General features: G+C 46.9%; 1 long non-coding RNA gene across 1 annotated transcript; it reads right to left on the bottom strand.

Moving 5' to 3' along the window:
• Nucleotides 1-2,582: 2,582 nt before the first annotated feature.
• Nucleotides 2,583-23,204, bottom strand: LOC143981451 (uncharacterized). The gene is made up of 3 exons (XR_013274313.1): nucleotides 23,080-23,204; nucleotides 7,963-8,052; nucleotides 2,583-4,701 (listed from the first exon to the last, which is right to left on the bottom strand). It is a non-coding gene; the product is annotated as an uncharacterized LOC143981451 (long non-coding RNA).
• Between the last annotated feature and the right edge of the window lie 280 nt (nucleotides 23,205-23,484).

Below are 23,484 nucleotides of genomic sequence, written 5' to 3' on the forward strand. Positions count from 1 at the left end.
TTGACCCTTCTCCTCTATGGAACCACCAATCCCAACACGTAACTATGATAAGCAGGCTGCTATTGCTGAAGAACAATTGGTTATGGATCCAAAATTAACTGCCTACATTTACATTATTGTCCCTATTAAGAAGTATCGGGCTTCCTTCTTAATTGCTCTTCTAATAAGGTATATTGTTTCTTATTAGGGCAGTGATGTCATACAGGGGGCGGTGATGACATCACAGGAGGTTGGGAGTTTCTCAGAATGTTCTCCATGGAGCAGCCCTTTTGTCATTCTGATCGTGTTGGTCTTTTGGACTATAAGGTCCCTCATCCAGGTGAAGTGAAGTTTGGCTGGTTGCCCCTAGCTTATGTCTGCTGGGACTTAAATGGACCGGCCCACTCATCTCTATGAATAATCTCTGGGTCACTGACCAGGAGCGAACGCACAGCATGTGACCTGATCTGCACGCTTTCTCCAATGAAAGTCCAAGTATGGGTATTTTCACATAGTTATATTGGCCCAGCTTGAGTGAAATGAAAGCATACATGGGTCACACCTGTGGGTTTTCCTGTGCAAGTGGGCAATGACTTTAGTAGCCCCCTCTAATACCAAGATCTCCAATGCCTTCTGGGACCCGCGCCGAGTTTTTACACTGCTGCATATCAACCACAGGGGGCCTCTCCTTTGGCACGGGCGGTGTTTTACAGAACACCCTGTATTTTTCTCAATGAATGCAGAACATTCTCTGATTGGACATGGAGGGGGGTTATGATGTCATCCTCCTGTCTACATGCCTCATCCAGTCAGAGAACATTTTGCATTTATTGAGGAAAATGGAGGGTGTTCTGTGACTGGACCCATTAGATGGCGGGATCACTGAAATAGTGGTGACTACAACCATGGCTGCTGTTAGAGATCACAGAGCCCAATACATCTTACCTGACACTCCCCCGGCCCAAAAGTGACTGAGGACATAGATTGATCAGTCCCTTTCTCTACAGCCTTGGCTGCACAGATGAATGAATAGGAAACACTTTGATGCCGCATACACCGGACTTTCCGGCAGACTTCACCCGACAGAATCAGTCCGTCGGACATTCCGATCGTGTGTGGGATAATCCGATCGTTTGTCCTTTAAAAAATTCAGACGGACCTAGAAATAGAACAAGTTTCAAATCTGTCCGACTGACTCAACTCCTATCGGGAAAACCGTTCGTCTGTGTGATGGTCGAATGGACCAAATACAACGCAAGGGCAGTTATTGGCTACTGGCTGTTGAACTTCCTTTTCTAGTCCCGTCGTACGTCATCACGTTCAAAATGAACAGACTTTAGAACGGACACTAGTCCGTTTGTGTGTGGACATGTCCGTTCATTTGGAAGTCCATCGGAACTCCGTCGGGAAGACCATCGGACCTTTTCTGCAGGAAAGTCCGGTTGTGTGTACGCGGCATGAGGCTTCCTGTTCATTTACAAACTGAATCATAGTAATCACAGTACTATGATTCAGCGATGAATGGACACAGAGGTGATTGGTACCGATCGCTCACTGTGTTCATTCAGGAAAGCAAGGGGCCAGTCAATTACATTCCCCTGTGTGCCTGGAGCAGCTGCCAGCAGATAAGGAGGGAAGCAGATGGAAGGGGTGCATGTGCAAGAAATAATCCCCTTGCAGAGCAGCCGGTGGGACGGAGAGGAGGTGAAGCTGTCAACGCTGCACAGGGAGACAGAAGAGGAGTGATGTCTGCAATAAGACAGTACAGCAGGTCCTCCTACTCGGCAGGTGCCTGGGCCTCCATTTTGAACTGATGGGTCCCGGGCCCACTACAGGAGGGCTGGCTGTACTGCCTTATCAGAGATCCTGACTACAACACTGATTTCCACCGGTACAACATATGGACCAATTTAATGTGCAATAAAATGACAGCCAGGGCAGTGATCAGCCATGGCAGCCTTTGTAGTCATAATCCACCAATAGCAGGAACATTTTGTACTCTACCCACCTCCACTCCAGCTATGTACATGGGCTGTCTCATTTACTTCTTTGAGGTTCAATATCTTTACCATCTTGGTCAGGCTGGGGGATGACATACCTCCCACTCATGTGCAAAGGCACTCATTTGCCCCCGGGCACCCGGCCTATGCCAGGAACGTACGCCGATCTGCACATGCACTCATACGGAGCTCAGTATAATAAATCCCTGTCATTTAAAACATGCGGACCAGGAAGATTCACCTGCAGAGAATGTGTGAAGAATGTCACATCCTGTGTATATGGCAGGGGTAGGCAACCTCGGCCCTCCAGCTGTGAAGGAATTACAAATCCCAATATGCCTCTAGGAGCCATGCCTGTGATTGTCAGGGTCTTGCAGTGTCTCATGGGACTTGTAGTTTCACCACAGCTGGAGGGCTGAGGTTGCCTACCCCTGGTATATGGCATAGTATGTCTCTTCTGAAATATAAAAAAAAAAACCCTTACTGTACATTTGTCTTCAAACCTGAGCAGCGTCAAATTTGATTGGCTGTTACAATATGCCCTCCCAGTCCCGTTGCACATGGCTGGCAGCTCACGAAGGTTGAATAAGATAAAAGTCGATATAAAGTCCAACGAATGGCAGTTTATTAATTTGGGAATGCGGTGAGTAACTATAGAAAGATTGGTTTGACATATGAACATTGTTACATTGTGACAGATGGGTCTCATTTGTGAACTGCTGCATATTCTGGTCATCTTTCCTGGCTCCAATCTCCGTCCCGGCAGATGTCTGTGTCCGGTGCACTGGCCTTCCATTCTGGGCTCTCTGGTTGGCCGTGAATCCTGGTGATAATTCTGATAAGAAGAGCAGTAATAACAATATGGCCGCCCCAACACAAGGGGAGAATCCGTGATCTCCACCTATAATCATGCCCCAATCCTGATCGTTTACAGCATTTGTCAGTGGACTTCACTGTCCATATCTGCGGTGAGGAACATTTACTGTAGGACACAGCCGGGAATACTTCATCAGGGGTCACACAATACCAATATCTAACCCATCGGGGGACACAATACCAATGTCCAACCCATCAGAGGACACAACACCAATGTCCAACCCATCAGAGGACACAATATCAATGTCCAACCCATCAGAGGACACAACACCAATGTCCAACCCATCAGAGGACACAACACCAATGTCCAACCCATCAGAGGACACAATACCAATGTCCAACCCATCAGAGGACACAACACCAATGTCCAACCCATCAGAGGACACAATACCAATGTCCAACCCATCAGAGGACACAACACCAATGTCCAACCCATCAGAGGACACAACACCAATGTCCAACCCATCAGAGGACACAATACCAATGTCCAACCCATCAGAGGACACAACACCAATGTCCAACACATGGGGGGGTCACAATACCAATGTCCATCACATCGGGGGACACAATACTAATGTCCAACACATCGGGAGACACAATACCAATTATATAACGGGACACAATACCAATGTCCATCACATCAGGGGACACAATGTCCAATACATCAGGGGACACAATGTCAATGTCCAATACATCAGGGGACACAATTCCAAACGATATCAGGGGGACGCAATGCCAATGTCCAACGCATCAGAGGACACAATGCCAATGTCAAACACATCAGGGGACACAATGCCAATGTCCAACACATCAGGGGACACAATGCCAATGTCCAACACATCAGGGGACACAATGACATCAGAGGACACAATGACAATGCCCAACAAATAGGGGACACATTTTGAGAGCCTCCATAGTAGGAGCACATACTGTATATAATAATGGATGGATTGAGGGCAGGTGAGCCTGGAGAGAACCCAATCCTCCTTAAAGGCACAGGGGTGCACTGGACACCCAGCAAATAGCACAATGGCAGCAAAGATGTCCAGTGAGCCCCCTAACTGAGGAGGAGTGGGCTCTCTCCAGGCATATCTACCCTCAATCCATCCATTATTATATATATGTGCTCCTACTATGGAGACTCTCAAAATGTATAGAGTTAGGACTGCATATGTCACCGGGGTGCCTTGTCGTGGCCTCTGCAGTTAATGCATGCATAATAAATCTTATTAATGTGAACTTCTGGACAGGACAATTCAGTTTGTGGCTGGTACGTTGAGCTTGGAAGTTCTTTGTTGTTGTTTGACACAATACCATAGTCCAACACATCAGAGGACACAATACCATTGTCCATAACTTTGGGGGACACAGTGCCACCATCTAACATATCAAGGGTCACAATACCATTGTCCAATTGGGGGACACAATAGCCGTTTCAAACACATCAGGGGACACAACACCCGTTCCCAACACATTGAACACACGGCCATTCTCCAACACATTGGGGAACACAATACCCTTTCCCAACACATTTGGGAACACAATACCATTGTCTACTATATGGGGGTTACACAATACCTTGAAAGTAGAGTACATGATGATAATCTCCAGCACATCAGGAGACGCAATGCAATTGTTCACCACATTGTCCAGCATACATTATGTCCTATATAGACCTTCACTCTCCACCAGCTATTGATGATGGCCAGAAATGGATCTTCACCCCCATTAGTTGGGATCCTATTCATGTTCTCTCTGTCATCTCCCGATACTCGATATGGAAACTAATTGTCTTCACAGGGGGATACGATTTTCTCTTCTTTCTCTTCTTTCCCTGGAGCTGCAGCTGAGATAATAAAAATGACAGACAGAATGAAAATATAATACTTTCTTTTACTTCATATATCAGAAGCATCAACAATATACACTCACCGCCCACTTTATTAGGTAAACCTGTTAATTTGCTTGGTAACACATATTGCTAATCAGCCAATCACAGGACAGCAACTCAATGCATTTAGGCATCTTGAAGTGGTGAGATTTTTCACGCACAACCAGCTCTTGGGTTTACTGGAGAATGGTGGGAAAGGAGAAAATATCCAGTGCACGGAAGTTGTGTGGAGGAAAATGCCTTGTTTTTTGTCAGAGGAGAATGGGCAGACTGGTTGGAGATTATAAAAAGGCAACAGTAACTCAAATAACCACTCTGTGCTCCCACGGTATGCAGAATACCATCTCTGAATGCACAACACATCCAACCTTGAAGCAGATGGGCTACAGCAGCAGAAGACAACACCGGGTGCCACTCCTGTCAGCTAAGAACAGGAAATTGAGTCTACAATTGGCACAGGATCACCAAAATTGGACAATAGAAGATTGGAAAAATGTTGCCTGGTCTGATGAGTCTGGATTTCAGCTGTGACATTCAGATGGTGGGCTCAGATTCATCCTGCCTTGTATCACTGGTTCATGCTGGTGGTGGTGGTGTAATGGTGTCGGGGATTTTGGCAAACTTTGGGCCTCTTAGTACCAATTGAGCATGGTTTAAACACCACGCCCCACCTGAGTATTGTTGCTGACCATGTCCACCCCTTTACAGTGTCCCCCATCTTCTGATGGCTGATCCTTCCAGCAGGATAATGCACCATGTCACAAAGCTCCAATCATCTCACCACTGGACAATGAGGTCCCTGTCCTCCAATCATCTCACCACTGGACAATGAGGTCACTGTCCTCCAATCATCTCACCACTGGACAATGAGGTCACTGTCCTCCAATCATCTCACCACTGGACAATGAGGTCACTGTCCCCCAATCATCTCACCACTGGACAATGAGGTCCCTGTCCTCCAATCATCTCACCACTGGACAATGAGGTCCCTGTCCTCCAATCATCCCACCACTGGACAATGAGGTCACTGTCCTCTAATCATCTCGCCACTGGACAATGAGGTCACTGTCCTCCAATCATCTCACCACTGGACAATGAGGTCCCTGTCCTCCAATCATCTCACCACTGGACAATGAGGTCACTGTCCTCCAATCATCTCACCACTGGACAATGAGGTCCCTGTCCTCCAATCATCTCGCCACTGGACAATGAGGTCCCCGTCCTCCAATCATCTCACCACTGGACAATGAGGTCCCTGTCCTCCAATCATCTCACCACTGGACAATGAGGTCCCTGTCCTCCAATCATCTCACCACTGGACAACGAGGTCCCTGTCCTCCAATCATCTCACCACTGGACAATGAGGTCACTGTCCTCCAATCATCTCACAACTGGACAATGAGGTCCCTGTCCTCCAATGGCCTCCACACTCACCACATCTCATCCAATAGCAGCCGACAAATCTGCAGCAACTGCGTGATGTTATAAAGTCACTATGGAGGAAAATCTCTGAGGAACATTTCCAACATCTTGTTGAATCTATGCCACCAAGAATGAAGGCAGTTCTGAAGGCAAAAAAGGGTCAAAACTGGTACTAGCAAGGAGTACCTAAGAAAGTGACCAGTGAGTGTACATTTTACCATTATGACACATTATAATATATCATCTATTCTTCTGCTAAGAAAAAAGAAAGAAGGGTGTGAGGTCAGGGGCATTCCTGAGGCCTTAAAAGACCTAGAATTCCCTGGGCACCTAGACTGAAATATTGGGTGATAACCTCACTCGTTAAGGGCATTGCTTGGGTTCTAAAATACCTAAGGCCACTAGACTGAAATGTGGGGTGATAAAGGAATAAGGTAAAGGGCACCAGCGCCTAGAGGCGATTCAGTTCGCATTGTGCGCTATATAAGTATTTCATTCATTCATTCATTCATTCACTGGGGTCCTAAAAGATCTGCACCCATCCTGATATTTAGACCAAAATATGAGGTGATAAGGGGGTGGGGTCAGGGACAGTGCTAGGTTCTAAAAGTCCTGTGGCCCTCAGCACATCTAGTAGGAAATGTGGGGTGATAAGGGGGTGAGGTCTAGGGCATTGCTGATGTCCTAAAATACCTGACGCCTCTAGGTCTCCTAGACTGAAATATGGGTTAATAAGCAAGTTAGGTGAGAGATTTACTGGAGTCTAAAAAGACTAGGGCCCCCCAACTTACATATTGGGTGATAATGGGGAGGTTAGGGGCATTGCTGGGGTTCTAAAAAAAAAAACTAGGTTCCTCAGGGCACCTACAGTATACTTAAAAAAATAGGGCGATAAAGGCAGAGAGGTCAAGGGCATTGCCAAGGTTCTAATAGACTGAATGAAATGGGGAATAAGGGGGTGAGGTCAGGACATTCATGGGTTCTAAAACACAGATGGCCCCAAAGATACCCTTTATGAAATATGGGATGATAAGGGGGGTAAGGTTAGGGCAATTGTTGAGGTCCAAAACAACCAGGGGCCCATAGGGCATGTAGCCTGAAATATGGGGTGTTAAGAGATTGAGGTTAGGGGCATTGCTAGAGTCCTAAAAGACCTGGGGTCTGCAGGAGCCAAGACTGGGTTGGGGTGATAAGGGGGTGAGGTTAGGAACAATACAGGGGTCCCGGGGCACCTAGACTGGAATGTGCTGATAAGGGGATGAGGTCAGGGGTCCCAGGGCACCTAGACTGGAATGTGCTGATAAGGGGGTGAGGTCAGGGGTCCATTGGGCACCTAGACTGGAATGTGCTGATAAGGGGATGAGGTCAGGGATCCCTTGGGCACCTAGACTGGAATGTGCTGATAAGGGGATGAGGTCAGGGGTCCATTGGGCACCTAGACTGGAATGTGCTGATAAGAGGATGAGGTCAGGGGTCCATTGGGCACCTAGACTGGAATGTGCTGATAAGGGGATGAGGTCAGGGGTCCATTGGGCACCTAGACTGGAATGTGCTGATAAGGGGATGAGGTCAGGGGTCCATTGGGCACCTAGACTGGAATGTGCTGATAAGGGGATGAGGTCAGGGGTCCATTGGGCACCTAGACTGGAATGTGCTGATAAGGGGATGAGGTCAGGGGTCCATTGGGCACCTAGACTGGAATGTGCTGCTATGGGGATGAGGTCGGTCCCTTAGGCACCTAGACTGAAATAGGGTGATCATAGGGTGAGACTATTTCCATGTCTTTGTTCTTACCGGCCAGCCGTAAGCGTACAACCAGGATGACCAGGAACAGGACAATACCAATCACTGTACAAACCGCGACCGTTCTCCTAATCCTGGAACCTGAGGAAAGGCAAGGGAACATCATTTAGGAGGGAGCATGACATTGTCTGCTGTTTACATTGTACCAGAAAAAAGTCACAGAGGTCCAAGCGCTCAACTCACTGGGAGCCATCAGTCAGAAGACTCGGATGGGAGTTATAGTCACCCAGATATTGGCACATAGACCTATCCGATCTCTGTATTTCACACAATTGTCACATCCTAGAGATTAATAATTTAATAATTCTACAATTCTCTGCAGATTGGAGAAAATGGATGTCTACTTATCTGGAGTCTCCTAATTCCATGGGATTCCTGTGTCCCTACCTTCTTTCTCAGGAGAGGCAAAAATTTCCAATTCTTTCATTGAAAAGTTACCCATCTGTTCACATTGCCACACTATTGCTGAGGACTACACCCTGAGGAGACGTGTTGACCCACCTTGTCCCTGGAGGCTCTATGTGCCTTTGGAGGGCAGGGGGTGCTACATTTTTGGCATCTGATGTGAGGGCTCAACCTTACTTTTGTCCTCGTTGACCCAGAAACACACATAAATTGCACAAAGATTCATTTTTATTTCCTTTGGAGTGTGCAGAACACCATCTAAAGCCTGATGCCCTGTACACACGATTGGTTTTCCCATCGGAATAAACTCTGAAGGTTTTTCCGAAGGAATTCCAATGGAATTCCGCTCAAGCTGTCTTGCATACACATGGTCACACCAAATTCCGACCGTCAAGAACGCGGTGACGTACAACACGTACGACGGCACCATAAAAAGGAAGTTCAATAGCCACTGCGTCGGAAGAGCATACAGACGAGCAGTTTTTTCCGTCTCAAAAATTTAGAACATGTTCTCTGTCTAAGTCCATCTGAATTTTCGATGGAAAAAGTCAGATGGGGCATACACACGGTCGGAATATACCATGAAAAGCTCCCATCGGATTTTTTCTGTGGGAATGTCCGACCGTGTGTACACGGCATGAGAGATTTTAACATCATCCTAAGAATTGTGGGGAAGAGTCTTTTTTTATTTTTTTTTATTTTAAGAGCGCTGTCTGGTTTTGTCACTTTTGGCAACACTGACTGATTTAAAACTGGACTCAAGAAGATGCAAGGCACCTCATTGGAAGGATGAAGGGTTCCAGAGCATACCAGACCAATCAGCAATTTGGGAGAAGTAAAAAGTGAATTGTAGCCTGTGTGAACTGGATGATGCAGACGAGCTACTGCAACTGACCTTCAGGTGAAGGAGGAGAGAAGCATGATGGCATTCACCAACCCCAATGCATCCTTTTCAGCCATTGATAGTTTCTGTCCCAGGGATCACCATCTGGTTGGCTGTGCAGTGTCACCAGATCACGGATACCGGCATACTAATGCGACCTAGGGGAAGCTTGGCGATGTACACTATGAGAGGCTATGAGATCATCTGGTAGTTTGCTGTCTCTGCTCTCCAAGCTGTAACTAGGAATGAGCTGAACATACCTGGGTTCTGTTTGAGGTTGGTGAACATTAGATACATTCAGATACAGAATCAGAACCCCATTGAACTCAATAGGAGTCAAATGTTAAAAATCTGTTCTGGTCATTTTCTCCTGGCAATGACACCTCCAGCCTTGTCACCCCAGCTGTTAAGAGTGGATTGGACCTCAGGTATGGCTGTTGCTGAACATCCTGCTACCACCAAGTTTACTCTTACTGCTACAGACAGTGTCCAGACCGCATCAGACATGGATAGTTCCTCATGAGCCGCTGTGGTAGATCCCTACAATGCACCCTATCAGTGCCAGAGTGCATAGGCTGCAAGATCACCAGAGGTAAGTAAGCCCATTGGGGTGATGGAAGGAGGATTTGGTAGTGACAGGGCTACTTCTGCTCAACCTCAGTTAGTGCCTGCCCACAGTGTGTGATTCTAACATTCAGACAGATCAGGAATCAAAGATATGGGATTCAGTGTCCTTTGTGGGTTGGTGGTCAGATCAGACTTTGAAGAATCAGTAGAGTATGAAATATCATCTTGCTATTGCCCCTGCCCTAAAGAGCCACGTGTAGGTGCACCATTGATCATTCCCTCACCTCTGCCCTCTGCTGGATATGAAAAAAAGTTGACAAGCCTGCTAACGATACCTCCTCAAGCTGCTGAGTGCTAAAGGTAGAGATGAGCTCAGACATGTTCAGATCCTGGTCCAAACCCACTTGAGCAAGCCCACCAAGAAGTTGTCATTGTATTGAGCCAACCATCATTAGCTAGGACATTCCCTGCCCTGTAGCTGTATGTATACAAGGGTTGTGCAGTTGTGCTAAAGACGGGAATGCCTTGACTGCAGATGATTGCCCCCCTACAGTGACAGCTTCTTGGTGGGCTTGCTCAAGTGGGTTTGTCTAGAATTTGAACACCCCCCCCCCCCCCCAACTTATCCCTAGTCAGAGGTTACAAAAGTTGCTGGGATCCCCGTTAGAAAAATCCCCAGAGTCTTGTGTTCTCTCTGGATGTAGACACCCAAGAAAACTGCCCAGATTGTCTTGGCTGCAGAGGGTTGGGATCAGAAAGGAGGGGAAAGACTATGGAATGTTATATCTGTAGTGATAGCCCCTGTAGGGGCTGCTGGTAGTTGTGGTCTGTCTGTCACCCTGCCCAGCCAGGCACATGTTTTTTTTCAGTTACTCCCAGACAGGAAACAGTCCATGCACTTTGTTATTTTTATTGGGGAAATTCAACTTGGGTGGGGATGGGGTAAATATTAGATGCCCAGTTGATCAAAAGACAATGTAGGGAATTAAACTATATACATCTCCAGTATATACAATTTCCTCTCTTCCTCCAGCATATCATTTGATTACTGACCTCACTCTCAGTACAAACTTACTTGCAGATTATCACTCCCCCAGGACCAGCTAGCACTGAACTGCAGGCCTGACGCTGGCTCAGTCAGGCCCAAAGCAATTGTCCCTGCAAATTCAGATTGAGAATCGGTCAGGGCTCTTCAAAATAGTCCAGGCAGCTCGACCTCTCCTCTCCTCCTTCCCTTCCAGAAGTTTCCAGCATGTTCTGGATAAAAGTGGGAGGTCTCAGGGAAGCTGCCTGTGAGTCACCCAGCTCTGCCTGAGTCACTCCCAACCCAGAATCAAAACAAACATGCTTGGCTGCCAGCCAAACCTGAAATTGTATCTACACTACAGAAGACCTGACTACTATACTCTTTTGGCACACTAGAGGGTGCTACATATCTGTCTTTGACTGAGAAAGTGGGAGATAGCAGGGAGAAGAAACCTGGCTGATATGACTTATTTGGGAAAGGTGCTGCAATTTTCTATGATATGAGGACAAGTATAATAATTGTGTAGACACATGGAGCTCTGGTCACCATATATATACACCAATAGGAAGGTGATTTGAAGTAAAGCACTGCCATATCTATAGACCACGCATGTGGGGTGGTGCTGCATGGTGCAGATGAATGTATTGAATGGAATGGCAACATTACAAAAATTCTAGCAGTCTATATAAGTCCCTGCCCCTAAGTATTGGCACACATCTTGCCAGAGGCTAGTGTGGCCAGAGAAACCCCACTTACTAGGGAAAGTAACTAGCGGTAGAGAAAGGTTCCTCATGAGGAGAGAGAGGTTAGGAACTTGCTAACTTGGAAGAGGTCTCGCCTCTTGGGACCGGACTGGCCAACACATAGTGGACACCATTGTAAAAAAAAAATATAGGGACACTTTTTTGTCTGCGGGCATAGTCTTATTATAATTAGGGGGCGGGGCATTTGTTTATAGAAGTAGTGGATGAAGGGAACCATGGCGAAAAATGGGCACGGTTTAAGCTAGATAGTGGGCGTGGCTTAAAGAGACGTGACTCAATAGGTGGCGTGGTTAGAGTCTGATATGAATGAGGGATGGAAGGGAGAAACAAAGGGAGAAAGAGAACGAATGAATGAAAAAAGAAAGAAAGGGATGGAGGGACAGCAGGCCCAGATCCTACACCACAATAGAAATGTGTATTTCAGAAGATTTAACAATCAGCAGATAAAGATACTCCAAACACACTTCAATCATCCCGGCACCATGGTTCTTATGGTGTCAGGATGATTGAAGCACATTATTTATATTATTACATTGTAATATAAAATGAAATCATTCAACTCACCATAATAAGAATCAGTGGGAGCCTTGAGTGTGTCACTTGCCACCAGATGCCATCAGCTGTCCCCAACAGAGTCCCTCCTTACATCAGGCCTTCCCAGCGGAGTCCCTCCTTACATCAGGCCTTCCCAGCAGAGTCCCTCCTTACACCAGGCCTTCCCTGCGGAGTCCCTCCTTGCACCAGGCCTTCCCAGCGGAGTCCCTCCTTACACCAGGCCTTCCCAGCGGAGTCCCTCCTTACATCAGGCCTTCCCAGCGGAGTCCCTCCTTACACCAGGCCTTCCCAGCGGAGTCCCTCCTTACATCAGGCCTTCCCAGCGGAGTCCCTCCTTACATCAGGCCTTCCCAGCGGAGTCCCTCCTTACATCAGGCCTTCCCTGCGGAGTCCCTCCTTACATCAGGCCTTCCCAGCGGAGTCCCTCCTTACATCAGGCCTTCCCAGCAGAGTCCCTCCTTACATCAGGCCTTCCCAGCAGAGTCCCTTCTTACATCAGGCCTTCCCAGCAGAGTCCCTCCTTAGGCTGGATTCACACCTATGCATTTTTGGTGCATGTTGCAGATTTGCACTACAGTCCATTCACCATGGTTTCCTATGGATCACGTTCAGTAGTGCAAATCTGCAAAATGCAAAAAAGCACTAAAAATGCATAGGTGTGAATCCAGCCTTACATCAGGTGTCCCCAACGGAGTCCCTCCACACATCAGACATTCCCAGCAGAGTCCCTCCTTACATCCGGTGTCCCCCAGTGGAGCGCTCCCCTTAAATCAGGTATTCCCCAGCAGTGGAGACTCTCTCCGCCACCATAACAGAACACCAGATCGATCTAATTAACAGTCAGAGTGGAACAAAATAGGCGGAGCCGGCCATGTGGCTGCCAATAGAAATTGGACTGCAGCTCAGCCCACCCCTGCCCCTTTCCATTCAGGTCACAGACAGACTGGCAGAGGGGCGGGAGAAGAGCGGTGCCGCAGCTCAATTTAAATTGGCAGCCATCCGGCCTCTGGGCATTCTGGTCTTCAGGAAAATGGCAGCCAGTGGAGACATTGTCTCTGCCAGGCGCGGACCACTGACAGCGGTGAAAAAAAAAAAAAGAAAATTTGGGAAAACAAGGATTTCCCGGGAATCGTGAAAAACGGGGAAAAAGTCTAAATCCCGGGAATGTCCAGAACAGTTGGCAATTATGGTCAACAGCATCTGTTGCAGAGGGTAAAGTGCAGTCTGGCCGATCCGGTCCCAAGAGGTGAGACCTCTTCCAACTTAGCAAGTCCCTTACCTCTACCTCCTCATGAGGATCCTTTTCCTACCGCTAGTTACTTTCCCTAGCAAGCGGGGTTTCTCTGACTACACCAGCCTCTCGCAAAATGTGTGCCAACACTTAGGGGCAGGGACTTATATAGACCCTGCTATCCCAGGATGGCCACTATTCGGTCACATGGCTGCAGCCAAAACACTGCTCCACTGACCCAGGAAACCATAGAGAAACTATTTTCCCCTGACTTCCTCTCCAGGCTGTGACACCACTAGGATTGGACACCACCTACAGGGCAGAAAACAGACTGCATCTGTCTACAGGCTTTATATGCCAGTTCAAATACTAGACCCCCCCAGTACTATTGGCATATCTCCCAACTTTCTGAGATGGGAATGAGGAACAACTATTAGCAAAATGATGTAGGTATAGGACACACCCACCTGCCACACCTCCCTTAAGGAGAATTGTACAAAAAAAAAAAGATTGGCTAAATCCACAAGTGCTTTTTTTTTACCACTATTCCTTTATATTGGCTTTTGAAATTGGCAAATGTAGCAATTTAGAAATCAGATGAAAGGTGGGAAACACTTCTTGATAAATAAGTAGTGCATTTTTTATACAACCATATAGATCAGATCTACACGAGGGACACATGAGGAGGAAAGAGGGACAGATGGACTTTGTTCCAAATGAGGCACAGTCCCTCAAAATCAGGGACAGTTGGGGGCTATGCTGTTGGTAACTGATTTTTTTGCTTTAATATTTTGGAGGACACAGCCAGGTTTTGTTCAATAGTAACAAAGGAGCGATGTGTACAGATGGGCACCAGTTCCATTTAGATGCAAGAAATGGAGTTTGTCTCTAACGCAACACTCCTGGGAGAACGGGTGAGGACCCAGGACACCCAAGACACCCATGGACCAGGCAGAATCCAGATGAGGACAAAAGTAGCAAAAGAAATGGTCGGCGGGACTTTTAAAGATGCATATGTCTGTCAGGAGGCAATCGAAACCAAAAAGGATTAGTTAAAGTTAAAACAATATTAGTCATAAAACAGATGACCAGAATTGATACTCACGATGAGAAGATTGAACAGATGCTTGGATGTACAAAGCAACGACGCGTTTCACAGTTAAAATTACTGCTTCTTCTGGTCTTTTTTTTAAAGAGTAATTCCAGGCATACAATTACCCCCGAGGGGGTAATTTCAACATAGGGGGCGCAGGAGGAGAGACCTAGTTCCCCCCTTTGCTTACCGGAGGATCTACTGCTTTTTGGCCTGGAGGAGAAGGAGGAAGTGATGGCTCCTGACACAGCAAGGCAGTGGGTGCTCAATACAGCCCCCAGTGGTGACACATAGGCATGACAAAATTATATACCCTCTAAAGAAACACATGGAGGAGCTGCTCGTAAGGTGAAAAACACATGAACTGGGTGCAACCGTTCTTATCTAGCTGGCCAAAGACAAACATCAAATCCTCTCTGTTCTGCACCGACAGACCAACCCACCCAGGCGCTATGTTACTCCTTCTGGAGTTTTTGCTTCTCTGCATGAATTAGATTTTACAGATCATATGTTCCATGGAAAGAGCCTAACATCCTGCAATATCTGAGAGGCATTACCAGGGTTTTCCATTCAGATAACAGAGCCCATGGCTGGGGGAGAGCCAAATGCTGGTGTGGGTTGGCCCTCTAGTAAGTGGCTTTCCATATGGTGGTGGTTCCTCACATGTCATTGTGGATCACAGAGGTGTCGTCACTCAACCTATTTGAATATACGCTTTATCCAGAGACTGTACTAGTTTAACAAATTGTATACCATACCCACGTTGGATGTTATTTACCTTCCGGTCTGCATGACCTGGTTGGACTCATTGTGGGTGCAGTGTTTTTTTTTTTTTTTTTTATTGTTTATTGTGTTTATCTCACCCAAACTGCAGCCCTTTTCTAGTTCTTTGGGTTTTAAGGTAACGCAGTTTTCTGTTTTCCATTATATACTTAAAAGGAGAAATTCATAAGAAAATCCAAAGATATTTCTTAGAAAACTCCACTTACCTTCCCGCCACAGAGTTAGCTGCGATAAACCCAATCTTCACCCTTCACTGTGGGCTCTGAAACCTTCAGGAGCAGGGGAACCTAGAGGTTATCCCGCAATCCTGGACCTGCAATGGCACCCTGCAAGTAAAAACTTGATGGCCTTACTACCGAAAAGTACTGGATCCCAGGGTCCAGCTCTCTAAAAAGAGAAGCATTTGCAAGCAAACCCTTGTTTCTTCGGACATGAGGCCCGGGTACCATTCCTTAGGCCCATCAAAGAACACTCGGAATGGATCCGGTCAGCATGGCTAGCCCCAGCGAGGATTGCTTCCAGTGGAGCTCAGCACAGCACATCTTTACTAATGATCAACACCTTAGACCAGTGATTCTCAACCAGGGTTCCATGGAACCCTAGGGTTCCTCCAAAGGTTGCTAGGGGTTCCTTCAGCATTGGGCAATTTCTGCCTCTCAGATAAGTTCCCACTGACACCATTGATCTTTTTAGCTATCTGTAAGGAGGTTATTCTTCCCAATGACCACAAATCTAAGGACCATTCTTCCCACTGACCATCACAAGTTGTAGATTTCTCTAACCTAGCAGGGGTTCCCCAGGACCGGAGAACAATTTCAAGGGTTCCTCTGTGTTGAAAAGGTTGAGAAAGGCTGCCTTAGACACTGACGAAAGGTACTCCCAGTAGTGGGAGGGGTTATATAGGGAGTGCACTTCTGGTCTTAGGGTGTGCCAGTGTCCGTCACGTAAAGGTGGCCTATTAACCCACATAGTAACTACTATGGCTCTGTGTCCCCTGATAGTATCAACAAGAAAGTATTATACAAACAATATATATATATATATATATATACACACACACATGCTCACCCAAATAATCTGAAATTGATCGTGTCACAGCATTAAGGAGAGAAAACAGCATTTTGCGACAAATAGGCGATAGAGTCACCTGGATGGTCTTACATAGTTAGTAAGGTTGAATAAAGACACCAGTCCATCCTGAGTGAGCGCACATGTCTACATTGCATCTCATTATTATTTAAGGTACCCCTACAGCACTGTCAATTTACACACACATCACACACTCACATTGGTCCCTACCCTCAAGGAGCCCACAATCTGAGGTCCTCTACTCACATTCATATACTAGGGCCAATTTTTTGGACAGAAACCAATTAACCTTCCTGCATGTCTTTGGAGTGTGGGAGGAATCTTGAGTACCCGGAGGAAACCCGCAAAGGCACAGGGAGAACATGCAAACTCCAGGCAGGTAGTGACGTGGTTGGGATTTGAACCAGCAACCCTTTTTACTGCTAGGGTGAGAGTGCTAACCACTACACCACTGTGTCACCTGTTTTGTGGATGTTGAACCATGTATGTGGGTAAGAAAGATCTAAAATGTAGTAACACATGTGTAGTAAAGTGTGCCACCATCCCAGAATACAGCATTTAAGATTAACTGTGTATATACATATACATACCATAATATATATATATATATATATATATATATATATATATATATATATATATATATATATACACACACACATACTATAACACATACTATAACTATATTTTATATATATATATATATATATATATATATATATATATATATATATATATATATATATATATATATATACACACACATACATATACACACAACCACACCTAGCAGGTATACACACAGTTAATCTTAAATGCTCTAATCTGGGATGTTAGTGCACTTTACTACACACAGGGGGTCCCCGACTTAGGAACGCCCGACTTACGAACCGCTCCTACTTACGAACAGGGCGCTGCAGGGACCCTTTGCCATTCCGCGCAGACCACTTGCCGTTCTGCGGATGCGCGGCCAGACGGAGCCTCGGAAAAGTCTGTAATTTCCCGCGCATGCGCAGAACGGCATTCAGCGGGACATCGGAAATGTCCATAATTGTCGCTCTGCGCAAGCGCGGCCGACTTACGAACATTTCCGAATTACAAACAGGGGGAGAGTCCCTAACGGGTTTGTAACCCGGGGACCCCCTGTATGCGTTACTACACTTTAGATGCTTCTTTCTGTACATGGTTCAACAGCCACAGGACCATCCATGCGACTCTGACATTGCCTTTTTGTCACAAAATGCAGTTTGCTCTCCTCGATGCTGTGACATGATCAATGTCACCTTATTTGGGTGAGCGTTATATATATATATATATATATATATATATATATATATATATATATATTTTTTTTTTTTTTTTTTTTTTTTTTCATTGTTTGTATAATATTTTCTGTCTCATACTAATGTCAATTTTTTTTGTAACTTGAACTATATAGATGCATGGGAAACAGCCCTGAAGAAGCAGTCATTTTAACTGTGAGGTTTCGGAGCCCACCGTGAAGGGTGAAGATTGGGTTTATCTCTGATAACCCTGCGGTGGGAATGTAAGTGGAGTTTTCTAAGAAATATCTTTGGATTTTCTTATGAATTTCTCCTTTAAGTATACAATGGAATACAGAAAAGACCTTAAAAACTCAAAGAACTAGAAATGGGCTGCAGTTTGGGTGAGATAAACACAATAAACAGTAAAAATATTAAAAGAAAACAACACCCACAATGAGTCCAACCAGGTCATGCAGACCAGAAGGTAAATAACATCCAACGTGGGTATGGTATACAATTAGCTAAACTATCACTGTCTCTGGATAAAGGGTATATTCAAATAGGTTGAGTGAAGACACCTCTGTGATCCACAATGACATGTGAGGAACCACCACCATATGGAAAGCCGCTTACCAGAGGACCAACCCACACCAGCATTTGGCTCTAACCCAGCCACGGTCTATATAATGTTGTCATGCCTATGTGTCACCACTGGGGGCTGTATTGAGCACTCACCGCCTTGCTGTGTCAGGAGCCATCACTTCCTCCAAAAAGCAGCAGATCCTCCGGTAAGCAAATGGAAGGGAGGGGGACTAGGTCTCTCCTCCTGCGCCCCCTATGTTGAAATTACCCCCTCGGGGAGTAATTGTATGCCTGGAATTACTCTTTTTTTTAAAAAACAGCCCTGAAGAAGCAGTAATTTTAACTGTGAAACGCGTTGGTTGCTTTGTACATCCAAGCATCTGTTCAATCTTCTCATCGTGAGTATCAGTTCTGGTCATCTGTTTTGTGACTAATATTGTTTTAACTTGTATAGTTTTTGTAATAAATTATTATTATTTTTTTTCTAAAAATCCTTTATGGTTTCGCTTGCTTCTTGACAGACATATGCAGCTTTAAAAGTCCCGCCCACCATTAAAGGGACAGGCTTTTATCTGTTCCCTTTAACATTTTCTTTTGCTATCTTACATGAATGTGGATGCAATACTCTGCCTCTAGATTCTGTCCACAAAAGTTTCTTTATATGAGGACAGAAGTACTTCTAGTCTTCACAGATGAAGAACCTTTCATCGGATCCGGCAAAGATCAGATCCCGGCGGTGAGACGCGTGTGGGAAGCGGTAACTGAACATAATTATCACTATCTACGGCCTTTTTATTACATTAGTGGCCACCGCTGAGCCGCACCTCCCAACTTTATTGAGATGGGAATGAGGGACACCTATCAGCAAAAGCATGCAGGCATAGGACACCTCCTCCTTAAAGGGGAATTGTACAAAAAAAAAAAACAAGATTGGTTAAACCCACAAGGGCTTTTTTGTACCACTACTGTTCCTTTATATCGGCTTTTGGAATTTACAAATGCAGCAATTTAGAAATCAGGTGAAAGGTTTAGTGCTGGAAAACAGTTTTTTAATAGATAAAAAGTGCATTTTATATACAACTACATAGATCAGACCAACATGAGGGACAAATCAGGAGGGAAGAGGGACAGAGGGACATTGCTCCTAATCAGGGACAGTACCTCCAAATCAGGCACAGTTGGGCGCTATAGCTGAGGTTTTTATACCTTGTTGGTTGACAACCACTTCCTTATACCAGGACCCGAGTACATGAGAACCGTATTAGACATCAAGTCACATCTCTGCATCCGGGACTTTGTGGTTCAATATTACCTCCAGAACACTCACATCAGTCTCTGCACCCGAGGAGCTTACACTCCAATATCACACACTATTATTATTATACATTTATATAGCTCTGACATATACTGCAGTGCTGTATAGAGATCACTGAGCCAGTCACATCAGTCTCTGTACAGAGGAGCTTACACTCTAATGTCCCCTCCCCCCACAGTCACATCACTCTCTGTACAGAGGAGCTTACACTCTAATGTCCCCTCCCCCACAGTTACATCAGTCTCTGTACAGAGGAGCTTACACTCTAATGTCCCCTCCCCCACAGTCACATCAGTCTCTGTACAGAGGAGCTTACACTCTAATGCCCCCTCCCCCACAGTCACATCAGTCTCTGTACAGAGGAGCTTACACTCTAATGCCCCCTCCCCCACAGTCACATCAGTCTCTGTACAGAGGAGCTTACACTCTAATGCCCCCTCCCCCCCCACAGTCACATCAGTCTCTGTACAGAGGAGCTTACACTGTAATGTCCCCCCCCCCACAGTCACATCAGTCTCTGTACAGAGGAGCTTACACTCTAATGTCCCCTCCCCCCACAGTCACATCAGTGTCTGTACAGAGGAGCTTACACTCTAATGTCCCCTCCCCCACAGTCACATCAGTCTCTGTACAGAGGAGCTTACACTCTAATGTCCCCTCCCCCCCACAGTCACATCAGTCTCTGTACAGAGGAGCTTACACTCTAATGTCCCCTCCCCCACAGTCACATCAGTCTCTGTACAGAGGAGCTTACACTCTAATGTCCCCTCCCCCACAGTCACATCAGTCTCCGTACCAGAGGAGCTTACACTCTAATGTCCCATCCCCCCACAGTCACATCAGTCTCTGTACAGAGGAGCTTACACTCTAATGTCTCCCCCCACATCATTCTCTGTACAGAGGAGCTTACACTCTAATGTCCCCTCCCCCAACAGTCACATCAGTCTCTGTATAGAGGAGCTTACACTCTAATATCCCCCCCCCACAGTCACACCAGTCTCTACACAGAGGAGCTTACACTCTAATGTCCCCCCCCCCCCCACAGTCACATCAGTCTCTGTACAGAGGAGCTTACACTCTAATGTCCCCCCCACAGTCACATCAGTCTCTGTACAGAGGAGCTTACACTCTAATGTCCTCCCCCACAGTAACATCAGTCTCTGTACAGAGGAGCTTACACTCTAATGTCCTCCCCCACAGTCACATCAGTCTCTGTACAGAGGAGCTTACACTCTAATGTCCCCTCCCCCACAGTCACATCAGTCTCTGTACAGAGGAGCTTACACTCTAATGTCCCCTCCCCCACAGTCACATCAGTCTCTGTACAGAGGAGCTTACACTCTAATGTCCTCCCCCACAGTCACATCAGTCTCTGTACAGAGGAGCTTACACTCTAATGTCCCCTTCCCCCCACAGTCACATCAGTCTCTGTACAGAGGAGCTTACACTCTAATGTCCCCTCCCCCACAGTCACATCAGTCTCTGTACAGAGGAGCTTACACTCTAATGTCCCCTCCCCCACAGCCACATCAGTCTCTGTACAGCGGAGCTTACACTCCAATGTCCCCTCCCCCACAGTCACATCAGTCTCTGTACAGAGGAGCTTACACTCTAATGTCCCCTCCCCCACAGCCACATCAGTCTCTGTACAGAGGAGCTTACACTCGAATGTCCCCTCCCCCACAGTCACATCAGTCTCTGTACAGAGGAGCTTACACTCTAATGTCCCCTCCCCCACAGCCACATCAGTCTCTGTACAGAGGAGCTTACACTCTAATGTCCCCTCCCCCCCCCCCACAGTCACATCAGTCTCTGTACAGAGGTGCTTACACTCTAATGTCCCCTCCCCCCCCCCCACAGTCACATCAGTCTCTGTACAGAGGAGCTAACACTCTAATGTTCCCTCCCCCCACAGTCACATCAGTCTCTGTACAGAGGAGCTTAAACTCTAATGTCCCCTCCCCCACAGTCACATCAGTCTCTTTACAGAGGAGCTTACACTCTAATGTTCCCTCCCCCACAGTCACATCAGTCTCTGTACAGAGGAGCTTACACTCTAATGTCCCCTCCCCCCCCACAGTCACATCAGTCTCTGTACAGAGGAGCTTACACTCTAATGTCCCCTCCCCCCACAGTCACATCAGTCTCTGTACAGAGGAGCTTACACTCTAATGTCCCCTCCCCCACAGCCACATCAGTCTCTGTACAGCGGAGCTTACACTCCAATGTCCCCTCCCCCACAGTCACATCAGTCTCTGTACAGAGGAGCTTACACTCTAATGTCCCCTCCCCCACAGCCACATCAGTCTCTGTACAGAGGAGCTTACACTCGAATGTCCCCTCCCCCGCAGTCACATCAGTCTCTGTACAGAGGAGCTTACACTCTAATGTCCCCCCCCACAGTCACATCAGTCTCTGTACAGAGGAGCTTACACTCGAATGTCCCCTCCCCCGCAGTCACATCAGTCTCTGTACAGAGGTGCTTACACTCTAATGTCCCCTCCCCCCCCCCCACAGTCACATCAGTCTCTGTACAGAGGAGCTAACACTCTAATGTTCCCTCCCCCCCACAGTCACATCAGTCTCTGTACAGAGGAGCTTAAACTCTAATGTCCCCTCCCCCACAGTCACATCAGTCTCTTTACAGAGGAGCTTACACTCTAATGTTCCCTCCTCCACAGTCACATCAGTCTCTGTACAGAGGAGCTTACACTCTAATGTTCCCTCCCCCACACTCACATCAGTCTCTGTACAGAGGAGCTTATACTCTAATGTCCCCTCCCCCACAGCCACATCAGTCTCTGTACAGCGGAGCTTACACTCTAATGTCCCCTCCCCCACAGTCACATCGGTCTCTGTACAGAGGAGCTTACACTCTAATGTCCCCTCCCCCACAGTCACATCAGTCTCTGTACAGAGGAGCTTACACTCTAATGTCCCCTCCCCCCCACAGTCACATCAGTCTCTGTACAGAGGAGCTTACACTCTAATGTCCCCTCCCCCCACAGTCACATCAGTCTCTGTACAGAGGAGCTTACACTCTAATGTCCCCTCCCCCACAGCCACATCAGTCTCTGTACAGCGGAGCTTACACTCCAATGTCCCCTCCCCCACAGTCACATCAGTCTCTGTACAGCGGAGCTTACACTCCAATGTCCCCTCCCCCACAGCCACATCAGTCTCTGTACAGCGGAGCTTACACTCTAATGTCCCCTCCCCCACAGTCACATCGGTCTCTGTACAGAGGAGCTTACATTCTAATGTCCCCCCCCCCCCACAGTCACATCAGTCTCTGTACAGAGGAGCTTACACTCTAATGTCCCCTCCCCCACAGTCACATCAGTCTCTGTACAGAGAAGCTTACACTCTAATGTCCCCTCCCCCCACAGTCACATCAGTCTCTGTACAGAGGAGCTTACACTCTAATGTCCCCTACCCCCCACAGTCACATCAGTCTCTGTACAGAGGAGCTTACACTCTAATGTCCCCTCCCCCCACAGTCTCCTCAGTCTCTGGCATGTGGAGTGTGTGTACAGACAGAACACTGACCTGGGTCTGGTGGGTCTCCTGGTCTCGGGGGATCGGGGGGTCTCGGGGGCTCAGTCATCCCTCCGTCTCTCTGATGTCAGTGATCTGGATGGAACATTCTCAGTGCTTTTCATCTCATTATGTGACCACAGGAAGATACAGACAGGACGTGGTCAGACGTTGTGTGGTCACCCCTGAAGTCTCATCCTTCTCACAGTGGCCAGGAAATGAGAGCGCTGAGTATGGCGGCCGCCTCATCCCTTTAGACCTGAACACATATGAATTACTCGGGTTCTCTGGCTGATGAAGGTGGTAATGAAGCACTCGGTGCCTTATCTGCATTTAATGAGCCTCAGAACCCGAGTAATTCAAAGGTGTTCGGGTTTAAAGGGATGAGGGGCGACTCTAGCGCTGAGGTCTGTCTTA

This window comes from Lithobates pipiens, unplaced genomic scaffold (genome assembly GCF_037356315.1).
Source record: "Lithobates pipiens isolate NorthernLeopardFrog02 unplaced genomic scaffold, aLitPip1_a1.2 Scaffold_157, whole genome shotgun sequence".
Classification (NCBI taxonomy): Eukaryota; Metazoa; Chordata; class Amphibia; order Anura; family Ranidae; genus Lithobates; species Lithobates pipiens.